We start from the raw sequence: 228 nt of genomic DNA, 5'->3' as shown, positions 1-228 counted from the left end.
TATGTGAAATGTTGATCCTTGTGGATTTGGCCATTGGCTCTCATCTACATCATAATGGATGTTTTCATTAGCTAAAATATTGGAAAAAATCTTCTGGCAACGCAAATCCAGGCCTGACATTGGTCTCCTCCTGTGATGTCACTGCACGCATCATCCATGGCCTGGAGAAGAGTGACTTGTTTATGAGGGGGCCTATTGTGAGCCTTCCACCTCCATGTAAGGAAAGGG

Source organism: Sinocyclocheilus grahami, unplaced genomic scaffold (assembly GCF_001515645.1).
Source record: "Sinocyclocheilus grahami isolate Dianchi unplaced genomic scaffold, SAMN03320097.WGS_v1.1 scaffold3210.1, whole genome shotgun sequence".
NCBI classification, from domain to species: domain Eukaryota; kingdom Metazoa; phylum Chordata; class Actinopteri; order Cypriniformes; family Cyprinidae; genus Sinocyclocheilus; species Sinocyclocheilus grahami.
The sequence above is the reverse complement of the archived record's forward strand: the minus strand, read 5'-3'. Positions refer to the sequence as shown.